At 33.5% G+C, this 20,718-nt stretch overlaps 1 pseudogene across 1 annotated transcript in view; it reads left to right on the top strand.

The window, feature by feature from the left end:
* The window catches only part of LOC143245936 (transient receptor potential cation channel subfamily M member-like 2), a 52,459-nt pseudogene that overhangs the window by 30,414 nt on the left and 1,327 nt on the right, over positions 1–20,718 (top strand). Inside the window, exons 14-29 of the transcript XR_013025707.1 lie at positions 927–1,011; positions 1,479–1,626; positions 2,136–2,279; positions 6,660–6,890; positions 7,610–7,784; positions 9,288–9,350; positions 9,754–9,862; positions 10,376–10,553; positions 11,031–11,182; positions 12,630–12,772; positions 14,305–14,499; positions 15,813–15,965; positions 18,350–18,436; positions 18,698–18,794; positions 18,992–19,093; positions 20,437–20,610. The product of XR_013025707.1 is annotated as a transient receptor potential cation channel subfamily M member-like 2 (transcript). The remainder of the gene's footprint in view (positions 1–926; positions 1,012–1,478; positions 1,627–2,135; positions 2,280–6,659; positions 6,891–7,609; positions 7,785–9,287; positions 9,351–9,753; positions 9,863–10,375; positions 10,554–11,030; positions 11,183–12,629; positions 12,773–14,304; positions 14,500–15,812; positions 15,966–18,349; positions 18,437–18,697; positions 18,795–18,991; positions 19,094–20,436; positions 20,611–20,718) is intronic.

Raw genomic sequence — 20,718 nt, 5'->3', positions numbered from 1 at the left:
TATAATTTTTCAGTTAGAAATATTATTTAGACCAAAGAATATATATATATAAAGATGTAATAAAAACAACAAAGACCAAAAAAGGCCTGAGTACAATATATTTTCAATCTAAACCAGTTAAACTACATGAAATCCATCATGATTACTCCACATTGACAACTTGGCATGGCCAGGTGGTTGGAGCTCTTGAATCACAAGTCTGAGACCAAACATGGTCACCTTTCCTTCCTTGGAAGCATTCTAATGTAATGCCCTATCCCAATATTTGTTGGTTAAAAAAAAAAGCTCGGGGATCGCTGGTGTTGATAGCCCTCGTGTAGCTTTGCACACACAAAAAAAATAGAAATCAAATGTACTCCACATTAATTCAGAAACTTGCATTAATTTATTTCTTAAGAAATAAAGTAACCTCACTTCCATTTTCTGAAACTTTATAAAATAAAACTAAAAGGTTTCTTTAACCTGTTCAGTGCCGTAGACGAGGTAACTCGTCCAAGCCGATCGATAACACAGTGCCACAGACGATTTAATTCGTTCTCAATAATACCTAACTTCATCGCTAGATGTCAGCACCATACATGCATTTGACCTATTTATAAATTGTTTCACTTTCGATCCAAAATGGCGCCACGAAAAAAGTTACAAAATGAAGAGGCATTGGAGTTGTATTGTAGCAACTGAAATACTTGGCAGTCAACAAGTTAAGGTGATGAAGATACTAGACTGTTCTAGTTCTTTGATATTTTCATCATCAATCGTCATCGAGTATAATGTCTCTTTTAGAACATTAATTTTTAAGATGCTTAAATAATGTTGTTTTATGTTAAGTATGTGTACTAGGATTCTAGAATGTCCAATAGATTTATTTACAACTTAGCAATTCTCAGTCGAGACTTTATCTGATATATTTTGGTAATACATTCAAGATCTGGACTCTGATGATGAAAGAGAAGGTGATGAAGTTGTCCCTCTTAAACAAAATGATCAAGATTTACCTTTAACAGCTATGGAGTGAGTAATTCAAAATTAACATCTATCTTAACAGATTTATATTAAGTACAAAATCTTTCATGTAGGATAACCTGTGGTTGGTGATTGACAAAAAGAGTTAATTACCTCAACTAATTAATTATAACTAAGTGAATCAAAAAGGAATTTATGTCCATTTTTTGTATATAATTTTGCATGGTTTCAATAAGATATATGTTTTTAAAAATTAAATTAAAATGAAAAAACGGATCAAGGAATACAATTTTGATTGGATATAAAACGTTAATTTATTATGTTAAGTGTAATCTTATTGGTCACCAACTATTTAAGTTTATAAGTCGTTACGTTAAGTGTAATCTTATTGGTCTCTCACCAACTGTTTAATTTTATAAGCAGTTACGTTAAGTGTAATCTTATTGGTCTGTCACCAACTATTTAATTTTATAAGAAGTTCCTGAACCTGTACTTTAAAAGTTTTTCTTTAATAGTAATAGCAGTTGTACAGGACACACAAAGGTTAAAAGAAAGGGTTCTAAGAAAGATACTTCTGGACTTATTGGTCATTCCTCGCCTCCTCTGTGGAAGATGGTTTATTTGATGTGGAGTGCTCCAATTACAAAGTTCTGGACATTTCAGGTTTCTAGTTAAAAGAAAATTGTTACATTAATTTGTTTGAGCGTTTTGTGATTCTACGTAAGATAATCTTATTTTGTTACGTATGTCTAAAATGTATGTTTATTTGGCAGTTCTTTCTGATTGGCTGCTTCATTACTTTAATGTAAAAACAAATTAAATCTCTCCTTCATAACATTTTATTTATTTTTACAGTTTGTAGTAAGATTCTGTAGGTTTAAAAGTTTTAATGTACAATCCTGTTTCTTATGGAGTTTTATATATTTCCGTACTTTTGTAATCTATAGATTATGCATTTGATCCACTTTTTAGATTGAATAGAATACTAAAACATGTAATATTAATAGATAGTTTAACTATATTAGAAATCAACACTGTTCAAAAAATAAATATAGCGATAAAAAGACGTGTATATATTTGGTTCTAAAATGGGAATCTTCAAACTAGATTGATGTTCTATAGATATTTCTTCTGAAGATAAAGTTGTGTATTGTTTTGTTATAATATTTTAGATTTTCTACATGTTCTATCTTGGATTGTTCAGCTTGGCTGTACTGTGGCCCTCTTGTGGGAATTTTTATCTAGATTCTGCTGTTTGTATTTGGACAGCACTTATTGTTTTGGAAACCATTAGAAGAACTTACATGCTCCATCGGGTGAGTATTACAACCTGTTCTTGTTCAATAACTAAAATGTATTTTTTTTAATATTATTCGTTTTCATAGATACCTTGAGCTGTTCAGTTGTTATAGTTACTAATTATCTACAAATTGAGGCCTGGCCTAACCAGGTTGTTAAGAGACTCAACTCTAATCCGAGGGTTGCTGGTTTGAATCCCCCTCACACAAAACATGCTTGCCCTTTCAGCCATTGGGTGGTATAATGTGATGGTCAATCCCACTATTCATTGGGAAAAGAGTAGCCCAAGAGTTGGTGGTTGGTGGTGATGACTAGCTGCCTTCCCTCTAGTCTTACACGGCTAGCGAGATAGCACTTGAGTAGCTTTGTGCGAAATTCAAAATCAAAACAAAGCTACTAATTGTTTTTGTGATAAAAAAATATTATTATATTGAACACTAACTACCACATAGTATCCTTCATTTCAGCCAATAGTCTGCTATTGTCATGTTGAGGTAAGTCCAGAGAATTTATGTAATCTTACTGTAATGGAGGTAGCATGTACATATAATGCGACCAAATATTGTGGCGCCACCTATTGATTGGTACCACAAGCAAACATCAATAAGAAAAATTCATGCTATGGGTATTCAAGACTCTAACAATTTGAAAAACTTACGACAGTATGTACAGCAACCATTTGTGTATTTCGGAACACAACTTTACAATACTCTCATCACAGCAAGAACACAACTTTTACTATGACTATACTTGAGGGTTTTATTATATATTTGTTGATGTAATTTTATTCAAATTTCACTGTTTCTGGCTTTTAGTATTTATAAAATTTTAATTTTTATATGCTTTTCTGAAATAAAGGAAAGACTTAAATGACATTCCAAGTTGATCTTACTACAATTGTTGTTTGTTATCCAAGTTTCACCATTGATAAGTAACTAAGAAATTTGTTGTCAAATTAAACCAGAAATGTTTAGTATGTAAATTTTTGAACCTTTTATTTCTATCAGTTGCCCACTAGTGTATCACAGACTTTTAGAGTACTGCATTTTTAAGCTTATTTTTGTATTACATGCGTGAGTAAATTGCTAGCATACTTTGATCAGAGAAATTGTAAAGTGGATAGTCTGTGTTCTGTGATTCTGATAAATAACTGGTGGTTTGTAATTTCTAAATTTACACCCTTATGTTTTATCATAAGTCTTATTTTTTATCACTTCATCAGCTCTGTGGAATATTTCTCAGTGACTTAAGAACAGTCTGTTCGTAATTTCACTGACTTTGTGTGTTCTCCACGTTAAATCTTGAATAAAGAGATTATTTTTAAAACTTGTGAAAATTATGATACCGTAAAACCTCTAAAACTTGTTTTGCCAATTTCACATAAATTTACATAGGACTTATTGTGGTAATCCTTTTCATTGTATGTAGCAAAATGTTCAGTGTTGTGAGGTGTCTCTTTTATAAGATATTTATTGGGTTGAGCAGTAAACTTTAATAATGAATGGTATTGCTCAACTCTAGAAGATTATCTTTTGGACAATAAGACAAACAAAGCATCCAAATCTGAACTAAAAACACACAATCTGTTGTGTTTTATAGTCTGTTATCAGAAAACATAATACTTGTAAATATAAATGCTTACTGCAGAAAGTTAAGAGAGGTTCAAAGATGAGACATTTTACAAAGTGTCTGTGTTAATGCACCAGTATTTTGAAGTTGGTGGTGTTTGTCTGTAGTAGCCCTAAGCTTCAGAGTCTGACTTAATACTTGGGGAAAGTTTGCACTTTTAAAACTACCTTGTGCTGTTTGCCATACCATATACCCAGAGTAGGTTACAACTTATTAGAGGAACTGCTACACAGCTAAAGATGATTCCTTCTCAAAGCTACAATAATTACTTTTTATTGTTGTGTCATTCTTTCTTATTTTTATATGTTAGGTTTGTATAATCTTCTCCTATTTTTTCAACATTTAACTTTTACAGTTTGGATGAGATTTCTATGAACTAGCTTTTCATATGTTGATTACATCTGCATTGTTTGTAACAGATGGAAATTCTTGTATCTGTAGACTTTGAAGTTTGTTTTTGAACTGTGTCTTCTGATATATATTCTCAACCATCTGTGGTCTGTATTGTATCTGAAGGTATCATAAGGTCTTGTTATTGTAAATGGCTTAGAAAATTACAAAGCAGTTCCTAACTGTGGGATAAATTATGGATTATGGCCATAAGAGAAATGCAGAACATCTCATGACATACTAGTTTTTAGTAGATAACTATAATCACTCTCAGGTTGCCTCTGAAGAAGAAAGGTCCACCTTTTGAAAGTGCTCGGGTTATAGGGTTTATATTTAATTTCTGTCAAGACTTCTTGAACTTGCATGTTTTTCTATCATGAATATAATCATCTTCAGTGAGAGTAACATATGGCCCCTAGTAGCTTAGAAATGAGTCTGAAGGACTTGTTGCTAAAAGTAGTTTTGATCTAAAAGCTTATACTAAATTTACCACAAAAATATTGGTTTGTAGTTGAGGGAGACATTCAGAATTAAAATGTTTGTTTGAGAAACCCACATTAATGGGATGTGTAACTGTATAACATGACGATAAAACCAGGAGTAACTTAAAGATGAAACCAACTTGTTTCACCTCTGACATCATTTTATGTTTTAGTAAGTTCTCGTTTTATATGGAGGTTCTGGTCTTTGTTACAACCTTAAAGGAATTGAGAGTGGACGACTACATTGCATTCACCTATGGCATCTTCCATTTCCCTTGTTCTGTTTGAATACCTCGTAATTGCTTGTTGTTTCATGTGAGTTAACATTCTTGTGGTAAGACCATATTGACAACAAGGACAGAATCTTACAAACAACATTTGATCTTTGAAAGTAAAACACTGAAAGTGACAGTCAGGTTTAAAAAATATATCTTGAGAAGGTGACTAGCTGGAACTCCTGCAGGATAAACAAACACACAAGTGGAAAGCTTAGAAGTTTTAATAAACAAACCTCAAATCTGAGTTTCTTTTCTTTATTCTTTTATATCTGAAAAAGTTTGTGTTAAGTTATGTGTGTTTGAAACACAACAAACCTATTCTTTAATAAGCTTACTTAGACTCAGCAAGTAGGGTTAGTTGTTGGTAACATGACTTACTTAGACTCAGCAAGTAGGGTTAGTTGTTGGTAACATGACTTACTTAGACTCAGCAAGTAGGGTTAGTTGTTGGTAACATGACATACTTAGACTCAGCAAGTAGGGATAGTTGTTGGTAACATGACTTACTTAGACTCAGCAAGTAGGGTTAGTTGTTGGTAACATGACTTACTTAGACTCAGCAATTAGGGTTAGTTGTTGGTAACATGACTTACTTAGACTCAGCAAGTAGGGTTAGTTGTTGGTAACATGACTTACTTAGACTCAGCAAGTAGGGTTAGTTGTTGGTAACATGACTTACTTAGACTCAGCAAGTAGGGTTAGTTGTTGGTAACATGACTTACTTAGACTCAGCAAGTAGGGTAGTTGTTGGTAAAATGTTCCAGTGACTTGGATGTTTATTTATTGGACACTATTATTAGGCTTAGTGTATTTGCACAAGACACAAGTAAAAACTGTTAGGTGTAAATTAATTTCGACAACAAAAAGACATGTTTAAGAAAACAAATCATGCCTAGTTTGACTTGCGTAGAGGAGTTATCATTCTGAAGGTAAGGTTCAGTATCATTGATAAACCTTTCTGTTTTTGTTTTTATCAATAAAAGCTGGAAGTGGTGACTACTGCAGTTGGTGAAGTAGTTAAAAAAATTTAAATAAAGTTGGTTTTGACATGAATTATCTGGCTTTTGTACAAAATGTAACTATGATCAAAAGTCGGGTTATAGAATAAAAGGAAGTTTTCTTTTCAAAAGAGGGTCATGATAAATTTTTGTAACCTAAGAAAGCATGGAAATAACTAATCAAATGATATAATTTTAAAAACAAACTATTTACTATTTAGTAAGTTTATACTGAGTGTGATGTAGGTAAAGTACATAAATTACGAGAAGCAAGAAAGAGTTATAAACAATTCTGTATTCAAATTTACAATGTTTTTAATGTCAAGTTACTTTTAAAAGAGTTACCTATGATACACTATTAGTAGCAATAATTTGTTTTTTATGTTCCACTAATGATTATTTTGAATAATGTTTATGTATTAGCTTTCTTTTAATAGCTTTCTTTGAATAATGTTACATTTTGTACGAGCGGGGCATCCGTACATCAGTAATTTATGGAGAACTAATTTAGAGAAGTACCTCACTACTGTTGTTAGTGGAAAATGCTTATTTTAGTTTGTGTTAAAACACAAGTTTCCTAAAATATTGATTAATTAATTTTTTTTATATTATTTTTACAGAAGTTTAGCAGTATACCATTGTTCTTCAAGTGCGTTGAAATCCTCCTGATGGTAACCTTCATATGTCTCTATAGTGTGGGCCGTATATTTTATGTTGGAATGTTGCTAGATACTTATTCTACTAAAGTCCTTCTTTGTGTGGCTCTCCTGTATTTCTACTATCGATTGATAGCCATTTATCTGCCAATATCACCAACCTTAGGCCCACTTTTATACAGAGTTAAGCTCATGGTACGTTCTGTAGTGATGTATATGTTTATGGAGTTATGGAAGCAGTGCTGCTAACATTAAACTAACCACTTATGAACATAGAATTGTATTAAATGTGCAAATTAATATAATTAAGAATTTTGGGTTATTAACTTTTATGTTGATTTCAATTAATTGATTTTGTTTTATATATATACTTTATTGGATCAAACAGAAATATGTCTCTTCCTGAAATGACTCTTAAGTTACACTAACTTGATAGCCAGCAAAATATTTAGGAATATGGCTTCAACTTTCATCTTAAAACTATGATCAACGTCTGTACAACATTTCAAAATTATTTAGTCATGAAATTGTTGGTCATGAGTGGTAATATTTTAAAATCGTTCAGTAAATTTCTGTGATATGGACAGTTGTAAAGACACTTGAATGTTTATACTTTGCCAGGTGGCATGTTATCAATTTCTCAACGTTTTAATGTTATTTTGTGTTGTTAATTTTAGTATTACAAAATTACTGAATGAATCTAATTTGCAATTGTTCCTATCCATATTTTACTTTTTTAAATACAACTTTACAAGGAGATGACGTCCCTATGAGCTGACGAGTTTTTACAAGTTAAAAAAAAAATATTTTTTTGTTCTCTTTATTAGATTTTAGTTCTTTTTCTGTACTCACTTAAAAACTAGCTAGTAACCTAAATATGCTGGTAATCTGTTGATGCATGTCTTTGTTTGCAGGTCGTTGTAGACTTTTTAAACTTCATGAGAATGACTCTGCTTGTGATTATAAGTGGTGGAATTGTCATACATGCTGTCATTTACCCGGACTACCCAATTAATGCAGAACTTTTCCGACGTACTTTCCACCGTGCCTGGTTCTCTTTATTTTTAACTCCAATTGCTGATTTGGAAGGTGTGTCGAAATTTTAATTAAGATGGGGAAAAGCTAGAAAAGTATGCCATGAACTTTGTGATTTTAACAAAACAATATCCATTCTTGAATCACTGCTTTTACTTATAATGTTTGACTACCACTGCTACTGCATGGCTGATTTATACCTTTGTAACAGACTTCACAAATTTTTTGTAATAGTCAACTGTTATCCTTTTATTTATCACTCTCTTATAGTCTGAGCATGTGTTGGCCTCATTAAAAACTGTTTCTGCAGAAATGGCCTGGCCAGGTGGTTAAAGCACTTGACTCATTACCTGAGGGTTGCGGGCTTGAACCCCTGTCACACAAAACATGTTCGCCCTTTTAGCCATGGGGGTGTTTTAATCTGACAGTCAATCCCACTATTCATTGGTAAAAGAGTAGCCCAAGAGTTGGCAGTGAGTGGTGATGACTTGCTGCCTTCCCTTTAGTCTTACATTGCTAAATTAGGGATGGCTAGCACAGATGGCCTTGGGTGAAATTCAAAAACAAACAAAACAGTTTTGTAGAAATGCTTACTTTTAAGTAAATATTAAGAACAAACTTCTGTATGATTTATTTCATAAATGCTTAGATTTAGTAAATATTATAGATGGTGTTATTGATCAAGTCTTCTCAGAAAGACGATGAAGTTTGGGGCAACCCAAAAGCAGTTTTTCGTTATTTGGACTCTTATTAAAATGTTGTTGTTGTATTCTTTTCTGTCATAAGAATAGCTTGGTATGTCTTAGTTAGTAGTGTGCCAGCCTGGATATCTGTGGTTCCTTGGTTTATTACTGTGAAATATGAATTGTACTTTATGCAGCTCCTTGAATGGCCCATCCCTGCACTTTAGGGCAGTGGGTGTGTTTGTTTATAAGAGTGACAGTCAACTCCCACTATTGAATATGACATGATTGTCCCAAGATTTGTTGGTGGGTGGTGTTGACTAGCTGTTTTCCCTGTCATCAATGGTTTTGAAATATTAGGCCTCAAATAGCTTTATGAAAATTCAACAATGATCTGTCATAAGAATGTATGTGCTTATACATACTTAAAAATGTGTGTTCAGTGTTTAGTTATTAAAAGCTCATTGAAAAATATAATTTTGAAGTTTTAACCGTAATCTATTTTCAGTAACGATTAAAATATTTTGTGCAGTAATTTGGGGCATTCTTATATCTTTAAGTAACACTTATGGATTATTTTAAACTAAAGTTCAGTCTTACAGTAATTTATTGAAGGAAGAAGGGTTGTGTATTTCTTGAAATGTTTTATGCAGTAGCTTGGGGCATTCTTGTAATTTTATGCACTGTTTTTGGATTGTTTTAAACAAAGTTTGGTCTCATTGTAACTTATTGAGGAATGAAGGGTTATATATTTCTCCATGTGATTTAAGAGTTGTTCTTGAGATAACATATTTTTAAATATCGTATGCTTAATATTTTTCATTTATTTTATAAAAATAAAAGACAAATTAATTTAACGTGCTTATGATTACAGGCGAAGAACGATGCTACCTCGGCAGATATAAAAATGTGTCAGATTCGTGCCATGTGGGGATATGTAAGTGTTAATTGATTTTGTATTTTATTTAAAATAAAACATTAACTGAATCCTACATTTTTTTAGTGCCGTGCACTTTCAAACTTGTTTTGTTAGAAATGCTGGTAAAAATGTATTGTTTCGTTTTAAATTATTTACCCATAACAAGTACAAACTTATTTATTAGGTAGGTGTATTACTGTACAGTTTATTTGTCTGTCCTGTGATGATTTTAAAGCACCATCTATTGTCCGAGTCTAATAAAAGTTTTTATTTGCTAGTTTAAACTATACAGTATGTACATCTGGGAAACATTGAATTTGTCAGCCTTATGAAAAAGCTGGCTGTATTTATATTGCATGTAGAAAAGAAAGAAATTGATTGTTTATTTTTACTGGCTGATATTAGCGACTTGTTTTTCTAGATTCTGATTTCACCTGTCCGAACACTGGAGTTTGGCCATATATATTTTCAATTCAGTATTTTGTTCTCCTCAAATTGATCTTGTTAACTTTGTTATATGCCATCTTCAGGTATGTATTGTTTTTAATGTATTGAGTTAATATGCCTTTTGTTCCGTTTCCTAATTTTAGCATTCTTGATAAAATTCCATTCCACTTTATTACTTAATAATTTGCAAGTTTTTACTCTCTTTCTTCGTGTTTTTCCATTACATCCCTTCTTTGGAACAGGTTGTAGAGTTAAAACCTTATGAACGATGTTTTCCCAAACTTTTTGAATTTGAAATTACATGCTGTTAAATATGTTTATGTGTTGAATATTTGTATTCAGAAAAAAATACTAAGAAACATTATATATGTGTTATCTCTATAACACAGATGAAAATTTGGCCTGTCATTCAAGCGGTCACTGTTTTGTTATTTTTCATAATTTTTAGTGCATACAGAAAAAATTATTTTAACAAAACGTGAAAAGAAATCACCTTTTTTCACCAGGTTATAATAATAATAATAAACTTTATCTAATATTCTGCCACTACAATTTCATCAGTTTAACTGTTCCTCTTATCCTGTTTTAACTTCTAGTGCCACAGCATCAAAAATTGAGAGTGAGACTGAAGACATCTGGAGATTCCAACGTTATCAGTTGGTGGTTGATTTTGCTAATAGACTGAGGCTACCTGCACCATTGAGTTTAATCAGCTATTTAATCATCATTTGCGAATGGGCTTGGAGACTTCTCATTTGCAAGCCTTGCAGGAAAGCATAATGAGGTGGCACATGTTTCGGAACTTCCTCAGTGATTGCTCCAATTTTATTACTCTATGATTGTAATATAATTACAGAGAAATTTTCTCACGTTAAAGAATTGTTACTGTTTAATAAATATATAAAGTATTCTGTAAATGTTTTATCTGCTTATGCAGCTTTTTAAAGTATGTTTATATTGGTTTGTTTATTAGAAAAATGTATTGTGGTAAACGGTAAAAATTTATGTTATCTCTTTAGAACCTGCTGTTTATTTCTGTTTCTTTGTATAGCACATATTAATATTTAGAACTGTTGGGATATCTGTTTAAGTGCGTGACCAAATAGCAGCTGACAAGAATACTATCTTTATACTTAACTGTTGAGTTGTGGTAGTTTTCCTTCACTTCATCTATTCAATGTTCAGGTTTTTATTTCTCACAATGATTTTTGTGTATTGTTTCTTTGTACAAGTATGGTTTCCATAATGTAGGGTGCAGAAAGTGTTTTAGCAGTTGACAAAATGGCTTTCAGACAACTTACGGAGAAAGACTACAGCTACTGGCGTCAACTTGCTCAGGAGTACAGTATCAATCAGGAAGAGAAAACCAAAGATGATAACCTGCAGAAAAAACAACTGGAAATGTATGACCTGTAAATTGTTGTTTTTATTTGATTTAGATGCAAGAACTCGTGTATTCTTAGAATGAACGTTTACCGTTCCAATCGTAATGATACTGCATAAATATTTGTGAGAAGTGAAAGTTTAAAATATTTTTGAATCGGAAAAGGTCTGCTTAGATATATGAACAAATATCAATCGTATTTATTACAAAGAGTTATTGCTGGTTTCATATGACTAACATTTATAATGTTTCATTTCAAGAAATATGTTGTTCCAGTGGTTAATTTGCTATAAGATGTGAGAATTTGTGAATTACTTCATATTTGCTCATTTTGTTTAGATTGAGACATGTGCGGAATTATTATTGTATATCATAATAATACTTATAATGTTATTGTAATAATAAACATTTAAAAATATTCCATACTACATATAGGAACAGTTTTATTGACTATTCTGTTCTTTGGTTCAGTCACTTTAACAATCAACTGATGTGTCATTATTCCTTCTGTTCTCTGTTATTACAATAAACCTGTGATAACTTTACTTTAAAAACTGCTACAATATGCTCTTTATGGCTAAACTCAGGATCACACAGTGTAAATCTGTATATATATATCTATAACTCTGTCTTACTCGAACTATGTTTTGTACACATTTGTGGACTGACAGAGCCCTAGAACACCTTATACGTTACGGGATATTATGATACTTAATTGTTATGTGATTTGTACACCACAGTAATGTAAACAAACCTGCAATAAACTCTAACCTTTAATAATAACTAAATTTAACATATTTCATATTGAACCACCTAAATCATAACATGTGCATATTAACTTAGAGTTGTGTATATCTAACATATTTCAATGCATTTTATTTTCATACATATTCACTTAAGAATTTCTAGTATATGAAGAAATAAATTAAACCTTAGAGTTTTCTTAACTAAGAATATTAACAGCAGAACGATATAGGGGACTTTGACTGATCAAAAATGTTTGACTACTAGAAACATCTGATAAATGCCCCCCGCTAGTACAGCGGTATGTCTCTGGATTTACAACGCTAAAATCAAGGGTTTGATTCCCCTCGGTGGGCTGAGCAGATAGCCCTTTGTGGCTTTGCTATATGAAAAACACACACAAACACACGCTAACTGAACTCAAATTAGACTTTTTAAAATAACGAAAGATACTTTAAAGATATTTTTTCCATAAATAGTATAATTAGTAACTTTGAGGAAAAATTCAAAACTTTGCATATTTCTCCTTATTTATTATTAGTGTGGATTTTCATTTATAGTTTTAATTTTTTTACAATGTGGTCACAACCACAGTAATAACAGGTTATTTTATAAGTACAGAAGACAAACACTGTATAATCAGTATTTTTATATTCATACTTACAGGTTCGAGAATTTTAAAATCATGTAATAAGTGAAGTCAGAATTTAAACTTTTTTCAGGTTAACGACAATAGCGGAAGACGTGGAATATGAAAAGAGTGTTTTACGTCAGGTGAAAGGTCGAGTGGGAGAGTTGGAGAGAATGTTGACCTATTCACAAGTTTACTTGGAAAGCATAAAACACATGAATCAAAGAGATGAGGGTTTGTTATTCCATACATTGCGGGAGTAAGGTGTTTTTTAACTGTAAAATGCCTTATTTTGACTTTGTTAGGTTTAGGTAAAACCCTGTTGTCGATGAATGTATTCATGGCTTGTTCTGTATTTATCTTGGCTTTTAGGAAGTATTTGTGTTAATAGGTGTATTTGTTCACTCTTATTTGAACTTAAATATTATATTTTTGTTGGTTAATTGATTAATGTACCACTTAGAACCTTGATAATCTTGCAGTTCTGTTACACGCACGTGCACACACTTCTGTTTTCATTATTTTACGCATATGTTGAAGATTTCCAATGAAATTGGCACATTATATGAGAGTTAGCATTCAGTAACACTATGTAACACAAGTTGTGTTCCTGGATAGTATGTGTTATTTCTTAACTGCTTACGTTGTAAAAGTACAGAAAATGACCATTATTCCCTTCAAACTTTGCTTTTGTGACCTGGATAATGAAATTTAGAAATTAACCTATTTTCTATGTAATAACGAACAAATTTGCACATTTTCATTTACGTAAGGTCTGAATAAAACAGCATATGAATCAAGATTTACGTGTATTTATACTAAAGTTACACACAAATGTTTAGAAGTGAGTAGTTTTTCGAGATTTGCGACTGTAATGTAAATCACTTTCACATATCAGACCCCAAATATAGTCTCCCATCGTGTTTTCGTTATACACTCCAAGGTCACAAAAGCAAAGTTTGAAGAGAAAAATAGGTCTTTTCCATTCACTTTAGACACAAACAATTGGGAAATAACACTTTCTGTCCAGGAACAAGAAAAAGTAAACATTTTGCTACATAGTTGAATCCACTTTTAAAACATAGTGTTATATTCCATGTTCTGCCATGTTTTCAAGAGTTTAAATGAGTAGTAACTTGTAATCTTAATGTTTTTGTTTATGATAGTTTAAGTTATATTGTTCCACCATCACATTTTAAAAAGTTTTTTTTTGTTTGTGGCTAATTTAAAGAATTCTACAAATCCACAAAATGACTAGATCTAACAAAGTTCAAAAAACATTGTTTTGTTCTTCTACACAATTATGGATGGTTATTTGTACAGGTCCCTCTTCATGCCCTAAGAAAGGTAAGCATTTGTATGGAAGGAAAACAACATTTGATGGCTGTCCCAAAGTTTAAACTCTCTAGTTTACATAATTGCAGCCAAAATCTGCAAATACTCTTGGTCAATGTGGATATATTCCCTTTCTCTGATTTCTACAACTAGAAGCCACTTTAGCATGCAATATTAATATGTTCAAAATATGTCTTGCTTATTTTGACTGAACTATAGATTAGGTACTTTCCTCCAGCTGGAGTTTGTGAAATCTTTAGGTTAAAGGGAACGCATTAAATTATGATCTTACTGCTAAACAAACTATCTTGATATTGCTTTTAATATGCGTGGCTAAGTTTCATTAACTTAGGCAGCTTGATTCAATGCATGGTCAGAGAACTAGTGTCCTGTTACCTTTTTAAAGCATGTTTTATTTACCCAATACTCAGAATATAGTCAGGGGTCTGTACACTTTCTTGCACGTCAAACCCCTTACCCGGGACCAGAGTCCAGCGATTTCCTGTCCCTGACAAGTATGTGGCATGGGAAGTAATGTGGATAGACTATGACCCAGTTGCTTACAGTCGACCTCGGTCGGACTTTCCTGTGGCCCTGCAGCCTCACGTGGATGAAGATTTGTTACTGTAAGTCTAGGAACTTGTATTTAACAATAAGTGTTGGAGTAATGTACTTTGAACAGAATAATAGATCGAGTTATTAACCTGTTTAACATTTGAAAGATTTCATTATGAGAACTGAGCATGAAACTTCAACTTTTGGTAGCAAAAAACCAATTTTTTTTCAGTTTCTAAACTTTAAAAATAGCTTTAGAATAAAAGAATGCATCAAATTTGGGGAAATGTTACATCAAGTAAATCTATGGTAACGGGAAGTTGTTCTAGTGGGAAAAAGAAAATCAGAAAATTAATTTATTGTACAATTATGAGAAACATTTAGTTTCATAGTTACTTTTGGCATGTTTGAAATCTTAGCATTCACTATTTTTTATTTTTTTAAGTCTGTTTTGTCTTAGTATTTAAATATCATCTTCTCATGAAAACAAAAATTGGATTATGGAGTTCATCATTTGGCATGAGCATTGTCTTTGTTTATTTATTTATTATTGCAACAGTTGTTCCTGTCTGTTTAAAGTTTTTTCTGAGACTTAATGTATATACTTTACATCAGTGTTACCTGCGTTGGGATTTTATTCTCAGGTGTTGGTATAAACAACCAAAAGGTTTTCTACCTTACTTTAGATTTTAATCACAAAGAGAAAAAAAAATCTAAACTTTGTTTTACATTCCTCTTTGGTGGAGTTGGTTGATATCCATGTTGAATTTCCACCCTGGTGGTGGTGACAGATATTTTGGTTTGGGTTTGCACCCTCGTGGTGGTGGTGGTGATAGATGTTTTGGTTTGGGTTTACACCCTCGTGGTGGTGGTGGTGGTGATAGATGTTTTGGTTTGGGTTTGCACCCTCGTGGTGGTGGTGATAGATGTTTTGGTTTGGGTTTGCACCCTCGTTGTGGTGGTGGTGATAGATGTTTTGGTTTGGGTTTGCACCCTCGTGGTGGTGGTGGTGATAGATGTTTTGGTTTGGGTTTGCACCCTCGTGGTAGTGGTGATGATAGATATTTTGGTTTGGGTTTGCACCCTCGTTGTGGTGGTGGTGATAGATATTTTGGTTTGGGTTCGGGTTTGCACCTTCATGGTGGTGGTGATGTGATATTTGAGTTGAGTTTTTACCCTTTCGTATCATTCATATGTTTATTATTTAAACTGCCACACTTAAAGCTTCATACTAAAGGAAGAATATATCTGAATTACACCTACTTCATCCGGGTGGCTTCTTCGGCTCTGGAAAGAAAAACAAGTTCTAACTATTAATTTCCTTACAAGTTTTACTAGTTTTTGTTTTGTTTAATTTATGTGTTTAAGTGATTTTTATTTGCAGTTTACGAGAAAAACAAGGATCTGTGTTACCAACGTTCCAGTGGAACTCTGTGTGTACAAATCCTGCAGGTATCACTATTGATCGACAATCGTGGATAATTGAAAAAGATGGCATGCCCCTTGTATACAAGTTGGACCGAGAAGATGTTCCACGGTAAGACTGTAGAGAGAACATCCATCCACGGTAAGACTGTAGAGAGAACATCCACCCACGGTAAGACTGTAGAGAGAACATCCATCCACGGTAAGACTGTAGAGAGAACATCCATCCACGGTAAGACTGTAGAGAGAACATCCATCCACGGTACGACTGTAGAGAGAACATCCATCCACGGTAAGACTGTAGAGAGAACATCCATCCAGGGTAAGACTGTAGAGAGAACATCCATCCACGGTAAGACTGTAGAGAGAACATCCATCCACGGTAAGACTGTAGAGAAAACATCCATCCACGGTAAGACTGTAAAGAGAACATCCATCCACGGTAAGACTGTAGAGAGAACATCCATCCACGGTAAGACTGTAGAGAAAACATCCATCCAAAGTAAGACTGTAAAGAGAACACCCATCCACGGTAAGACTGTAGAGAAAACATCCATCCAAAGTAAGACTGTAAAGAGAACACCCATCCACGGTAAGACTGTAGAGAGAACATCCATCCACGTTAAGACTGTAGAGAGAACATCCATCCACGGTAAGACTGTAGAGAGAACATTCATCCACGGTAAGACTGTAGAGAAAACATCCATCCACGGTAAGTCTGTAGAGAGAACATGCATCCACGGTAAGACTGTAGAGAGAACATTCATCCACGGTAAGACTGTAGAGAGAACATCCATCCACGGTAAGACTGTAGAGAGAACATCCATCCACGGTAAGACTGTAGAGAGAACATCCATCCACGGTAAGACTGTAGAGAGAACATTCATCCACGGTAAGACTGTAGAGAGAACATCCATCCACGGTAAGACTGTAGAGAGAACATTCATCCACGGTAAGACTGTAGAGAGAACATCCATCCACAGTAAGACTGTAGAGAAAACATCCATCCACAGTAAGACTGTAGAGAGAACATTCATCCACGGTAAGACTGTAGAGAAAACATCCGTACACGGTAAGACTGTAGAGAAAACATCCGTATACGGTAAGACCGTAGAGAGAACATCCCTCCATGGTAAGACTGTAGAGAGAACATTCATCCACGGTAAGACTGTAGAGAGAACATCCATCCACAGTAAGACTGTAGAGAAAACATCCATCCACAGTAAGACTGTAGAGAGAACATTCATCCACGGTAAGACTGTAGAGAAAACATCCATACACGGTAAGACTGTAGAGAAAACATCCGTACACGGTAAGACTGTAGAGAAAACATCCGTACACGGTAAGACCGTAGAGAGAACATCCCTCCACGGTAAGACCGTAGAGAAAACATCCGTACATGGTAAGACCGTAGAGAGAACATTCATCCACGGTAAGACTGTAGAGAAAACATCCATCCACGGTAAGACTGTAGAGAAAACATCCATCCACAGTAAGACTGTAGAGAGAACATTCATCCACAGTAAGACCGTAGAGAGAACATTCATCCACGGTAAGACTGTAGAGAGAACATTCATCCACGGTAAGACTGTAGAGAGAACATTCATCCACGGTAAGACTGTAGAGAGAACATCCATACACGGTAAAACTGTACTTCATTGTACACAGTGGCTGTGAGTGAGGTATGGATCTGACCGTACATGTTGTGACAGTTTTGCAAGAGGAAGTACAAACAGAAATTCAAACTACACCATATGTTGAGGTTTCCTGTGATCTTCTATGCCTTTTGACCACTTAAACAGGACCCTGGAAGTTGTCATTTGTGCATGACCACTTGAATTTGCTGAGTGTTTAAAAAGCAGAGCAACAGTAGAAACCTCAGTATATTAAATGAAAGCTTCCTGCTGGAGGAATTGTTCTGAATAGCTATGGTCCATAAACATGTATACCACAGAAACACTACAGTGGTATTCAGAAAGGGCCTAGGTACTCATCTTTACAACTGCTACCATAGATTGTAAACAGCACTCTGACCACACAAAAATTTCACTTCAGTATTGGATGGTAGACTACTGACTGCATTTGTACAGCTAATTACGCTTGTATACTTACATGTAACATTAGTTGGAGCATGCAACTGATACATACTTTCATACATGCAACACTAGTTGGAGGGGAAGACCTTACAGTAGGAGTATATTTATACTTTTCCACGTGCATTGGTAGTTAATTCACTTTAGCTGTATGTTTAGCATACTATTAACAATGGAAAACAAAAAAAAATTATTTTATTAATCATGCATTTAACAGATTTTCCCCAAAAAAGCATTTAAATATTTGGTTTCTTAGGTTCAGTGTTATAAATTATTTTAATTTTCTAAGAAGTACATACTGTTATCTTTTATTTGTTAACAGTGCTCAATTATTTATTACTAGATATATACTTGGAAGTAACCGAGTTTCTTAAAAGTTTTTAAGCTGCTATTTTCCTTCAAGGAATCCACGTGGTCGAACTGGATTAAGAGGAAAGGGTGCTTTACCACGTTGGGGTCCAAATCATTACATCATTCTTATCATGACCAGGTATGTTAGGTGTTTTTCTATAATCAGTTATATATACTCATGTTTAATCATGGTTTCCCCATAAGAGTTTCAAACATGGAATTTTGTTTCTCTTCACGTAAGTTAATTTCTACCAATTCAGACAGTCATAATAAGGTGACGTTGTGAAGAAATAGGATGTGAAAGAAATGTAAGAGATGAATCTTTATCGGTATTGTAACTGTTGTGGTACATATAACCTCATGGGACATTGTAACTGAGATTCTCTGTTTACTCTTGTAGGTGGCAGAAGAGCACAGTTGTAACTCCTGGTGGTAAAGGATTGGAATTTGTTGTTCTCAGGACAACTGAGAAGAGAGACCAGATTACTTTACCAGGAGTGAGTGTCTTGGTTTAAAGTTAAAAGTCTAACGATTAGTAAAGCCTTAAAAGCAAGTTGCCAAGTATAATGTTTCTGTCAGAAGTTAAGACATTCTTTTTACATCATTAGTTTGTGTACAGCTAGAATAGTTCTATCTTCTGGTTGTATCGATCACAAGTGTGTGGGCAAACAATAATCTTCACCATGTTCCCCAGGGTTTTGTACCAGGTGACCAGAAGTATGAAGTTACTCGTGCTCTCTTCAAAGTTCAAGAAACTGGAACAAATAAATGGAAAACCAAAGAGGATTTGGAGCAGGTGAGTTGTCACCTCTAATTGTATTTAATTTTTAAGAAAGAACAAATTTTTCTACAAACTTAACTGCTTATTCTAACTACCACATACAGTGTCCATGAACAGTTATTGTTCTGCGATTATAACCATAACTGTGTGCTAATATTCGTCACATAAAGGTACTTCCACTACTGTTTTGTAAGGTTTCTGGGTACAGATTTTTATTCTAGCATTGCATTTAGACAAGTAGTCCTTTTAACTCGCAGAAGTTTAAATTTTTTATGTATAAGCAAGATGTACGGAAAATAGCAATATTTGGATTGATCTTGAATACCAATCTAGAGATATTTGTAAACATATTTAAGGTTGTTTTAGTCTACCTTCATCCACGTATTTTAGTTTAATTAAACAACAACATGCTTTTTTGTTTGTTTGAGTTGGGTAAGGGACTGGGTTAATAAGCACTTACTTTACCTATGTATGTAGTGGTGTTAAAACCACACTTGTGTAGATACGATTGTTTTCTGTATTTGAAAATGTGTTGTTATCATTCCGTTTCTATTTAACCCTAGTGAGTGTTCAGATGTTGATTGATTACCCATTTCAGATCGGGGTTTTTCTTTTTTTGGAAATGAACTTTGTTTAAAGCCCATACTTCATATATTAATAAAACAGAAAAGTTTTATGTTTTATTATATTATTATGTTATTTATGCAAAATGTACTGGATAAATGTATCACACGTTGACTTGTAGACAATCTATCAAAGAAACTACACGTATAGAAATGTTTTTGTCCAGTGTTTGGTACATAGTTAAGAATACATATGCAGTGACATCTGGTGAGAACAGATTGTTCCGTGAGAATTTTCAAATAATAATAATTAACATTCATTACAAAATTAGGCAAGTTATGAAAAAGAGTTAAGGCCTAATTTTATAGCCCTGAAAGAATACATTAATAAAATGCAAGTCAAACAGAGAAATTTGTAATAGTATATTTACACATTTCTATGCATCATTCCAATTTCGTAGAACTGTCGTGTACATTAACATTTCAGAGGTGATACAGATTAATGGCTTGAGTTACATTCTTAATTTGTATTAATGAGTTTTTGTTTCACTCAGTATCAGACGGAAACACAATGAAACTAAAACATTTATATATATTGACCTGCAGCTTTGTTCTCTCCACTGTACCAAACTCTGACTTCATCTAATTACCTGTTTAGTATTTCCTATTTCCATTATAATAAACTACTTCCATCAAATGAAAATGTTGCTTAAGATAATAGATAAGGTATGTTTTTAACACTTGCAAACTTTATATAAACATATCTCATCACCAAGATGTTTCTTTTATTTGTAGTTCCTACAGAACTGTAGTGTTTCATCCGATCCAAGTAACCAGCAGGGTGTGAAGTGTGAGATTGTTATGAAAGGGTACATGGATGACCCCTGGAATACTGACCACGCCTGGCGAGAAGTGGAACTGTGGCACGTTCATTATAATACAGATGAAAATGTTGCTGATAAGTTGCAGGTGATTATCATAATTCCCCATTCTTATTAACATTTCTGTTATTTCACATCAGTGTAGAATAACGGTACGTTACAGTTTTCACACTGGTGCCAGTGTGTTGGTCATGCA

Source organism: Tachypleus tridentatus, chromosome 3 (assembly GCF_004210375.1).
Source record: "Tachypleus tridentatus isolate NWPU-2018 chromosome 3, ASM421037v1, whole genome shotgun sequence".
Classification (NCBI taxonomy): Eukaryota; Metazoa; Arthropoda; class Merostomata; order Xiphosura; family Limulidae; genus Tachypleus; species Tachypleus tridentatus.
Note: the sequence above shows the minus strand (reverse complement) of the source record. Positions and strands in the feature narration are given on the sequence as shown.